The sequence below is a fragment of the Atractosteus spatula genome, chromosome 19 (assembly GCF_055471065.1).
Source record: "Atractosteus spatula isolate fAtrSpa1 chromosome 19, fAtrSpa1.hap1, whole genome shotgun sequence".
Taxonomy (NCBI): domain Eukaryota; kingdom Metazoa; phylum Chordata; class Actinopteri; order Semionotiformes; family Lepisosteidae; genus Atractosteus; species Atractosteus spatula.
The window spans coordinates 18,365,798-18,367,739 of record NC_142724.1 but is presented as its reverse complement, the minus strand read 5'-3'; the positions used below and the strand labels follow the sequence as shown (position 1 = coordinate 18,367,739).

At 38.8% G+C, this 1,942-nt stretch overlaps 1 pseudogene; it reads right to left on the bottom strand.

Moving 5' to 3' along the window:
• Window positions 1–833: 833 nt before the first annotated feature.
• LOC148818166 (U2 spliceosomal RNA) lies at window positions 834–1,010 on the bottom strand (annotated as a pseudogene).
• Between the last annotated feature and the right edge of the window lie 932 nt (window positions 1,011–1,942).

Sequence of the window (1,942 nt, the reverse complement as noted above, 5' to 3'; positions counted from 1 at the left end):
AAAAACAGCACTCGCTGTTATTCTAAAAAGATAAATGTAGTGATTTAACATCACGTGATAGTTATATTAATATGGAATCGTGTAACTAAGCAGCTGAGGAAGAATTTTAGCATTTAACTTTTTTAAAGTGTATGATATATATATATGACTAGTTGGCTTTGAAAAATGCCTTTTACCTAGTAACAGTATGAAAGCACAATTGCAAGCATATTATTTGACTTTTTGATATTAATGCTACAACCACAGAATTATTCCACAGCTGGAATAGTTCTGCAAAACGGCACAGCTGCGGCAGGGGGACAATGTGTAGATTTTTCTAAGAGTTATTACCCAGCTGTTGACCTATTGTAAACCCCCTAAGATTATGCTGGGCTCCAGCCCACAGGGATTTATCTGTGCTGTAAGAACTAAAGGCACAAGGTTTTTAGGAAATTCCATCTGTCGATTTAATGTCACGAAGAGTGTAACGATTGAGAAAGAGGATGCCTCAATAACAAATAGAGAATAAGTCAGCTTTTGATATATTCCTGGTGATAATAAGACCTTTATGTTAACTAGCTTTAAAGCATCCACATCTCAGCCATCCCTGAAAGGTACTTTATGGATTTGCGGGGAGCACTGGCTGCCTGTGGGATGGTCGGGATCGTGTTATTTAGGTTATGTGGTGCCCCATATCAGGTTACAGAAGCAAAGCCCCTTCCAGTCTAAGCCTGCTTACCAGAAAAGGAAAATCACAGAAACTGAAAGGTTCTTTGCTATCGCCTTTTCACCTTATGGTGTAGCAAAGCTGGCCCATGAAACTACAGTATGTATCGCTTTTCAACTGAGAAAGAAGCTAGCGCACCGTTCCGAGAAGCACTGCAATACCGGGCCGATGCGTAGAGAGCAAGCTCCTGATTCAGCGCCTTGTTCCAAATATCCATTTAATATATGCTCTCCCGATGGGGGACATATCGGATGCTAAACAGATAAGAACAGATTTATTACAATTTACTAAAACCACAATCCATACAAAACTACTGTCCAAAGAAAATAAAAAAAATTGAATTATCCATGTTTTCATGTCAGAGATGCAATTAGAGAGAAGAGACAGCCACTGCACATACATTTGAGGAATATATTTGGACATATATTTGAGTATCAACAGCACAGAATTGATAATTCAGATCAATTGCCAAGCAGGAATATGTAAATGTTGAATAATAGGGGGGCCAGTATTGAACCCTGAAGAACACCAACTTACTGTACCCAACTTCTGAATTGAAAGCCCCAAGAGAGCAAAGTGTGGGCAATCAGTAAGGTAATGAATCCCTTAAGAGCAATGTCAGCAATGTTAAACACAGCCTCAAGTTGACAAAGTAAGATGTCATGGTTAACAGTGTGAGAGAGACAGTGATCTAGAGTGAGAAGCTTTAAAAAGATCATTAGTGAGTATAACCACGGCAGTTTCTATGCCGTGTAACTGTCCAGGCTGTCGGGGGCCATGTTTTTTTTTTCTTTGGCACAGGGGTGGCTGCAGCTGTTTTAAAGGTTGTTGGTACAACTTCAGTTCTCAAGGACTCAATTATTATGTTGAGGACAACAGGGAAGAGGGCAGAAATACAGGATTGAAATAAAACAACAGGAGTGGGATCTAATAAACAGGTGGTGGATTTCACACAGCATACCAATTTATTAAGGCATGCAGCGTAAAGTTGAATGAAACAAAATGAAAAAAAAAATAGAAAGGGAACCAGTGAAACTATGGATGTAGAGAGGTTTTGAATAACGTGGTGGAGAGAATGTGATGCCAGATGTTATCAATCTTGGAATTAAATAACTCTAAGAAAGTTTTACAAAGTCAAGAGATGAAGCAGATAACATAGTGTGGCAATTTGGCTTCAGTAGTCTATTGATAATGGAGAACAAGTATCTAAGATTTTTGTTTGGTCTCAAAGACTTG